We start from the raw sequence: 896 nt of genomic DNA, 5'->3' as shown, positions 1-896 counted from the left end.
GAACGCAGGAGGCTGGTGAAGGGCGTGGCTGCAGGCCACCCGAGGACCCCGACACGCACATCTGGGGTGGGGCCGTGTAGACAGTTCCGGAAGCCGGGCCAGGGCGCCTGTGTCTCGCCCCGCCCTCTGCCTGGACCCACACCTCTCCGTGTGCGGGCTCTTACCTGCCTTTTTCTTTTTTTAGTCTCTCAGAGGGTGTCTGAGTTTTCCAGAGACGGAGAGGGAGGATCTCTCCCAGACGGGGTGTGGTCACACCGCAATCCCTTCTCCCCTTCACACACACATGCGCCCAGTGTTTCTCAAGCAGTTGGGGCCTGGGTTTGAACTGTGGTTGGCCATGTGGGATCTGGCTCCTTTAAGCACTAGTTTATGGGGCCAGTGCTGCTGTTTCTTTTTAAAATAATAGTTGTTTTTTACTTATTTTTTGATGAGACACACACACAGAGGGAGAGTGAGGAAGCAAGCCAGCAGGTCCTGAACTACAACCATGGTCAGCCATGTGGGTCCTCTGGAGAGGTTTTTGCTATAGGGCGCATGCGCTCGACAGAGAGACAGAAAGCGAGAATCGCCCCCCGGGGGGGATGGCCACACTGCAATCCCTTCTCTCCATTCTGCTCTCGGGATTTTTGGCACGCACGCACAAGTGCCTAGTGTGAGTTTAGAGCTGCCAAGTGCAGGATTTGAACTGCAGTCAGCCATGTGGCAGTTCTGCGCCATAACCACAACGCAACCCTTTGCCCCAGGACGTGTTTATAAGCCCCTCGGCCCCGGAGGTTTGTGTTCCAGCGATGCAGCTTTCTGTCTGGTATCTAATGCTTTATTTAGGACGGTGAACTGAGCCTGGCCCGTGGGCTCGGGGAGCAACGTGGCCTGCGTCCCTGCCCTGCCCCGGAAGC

The sequence above is a fragment of the Tupaia chinensis genome, unplaced genomic scaffold (assembly GCF_000334495.1).
Source record: "Tupaia chinensis unplaced genomic scaffold, TupChi_1.0 Scaffold000356_2, whole genome shotgun sequence".
In the NCBI taxonomy this organism is placed as follows: domain Eukaryota; kingdom Metazoa; phylum Chordata; class Mammalia; order Scandentia; family Tupaiidae; genus Tupaia; species Tupaia belangeri.
Note: the sequence above shows the minus strand (reverse complement) of the source record.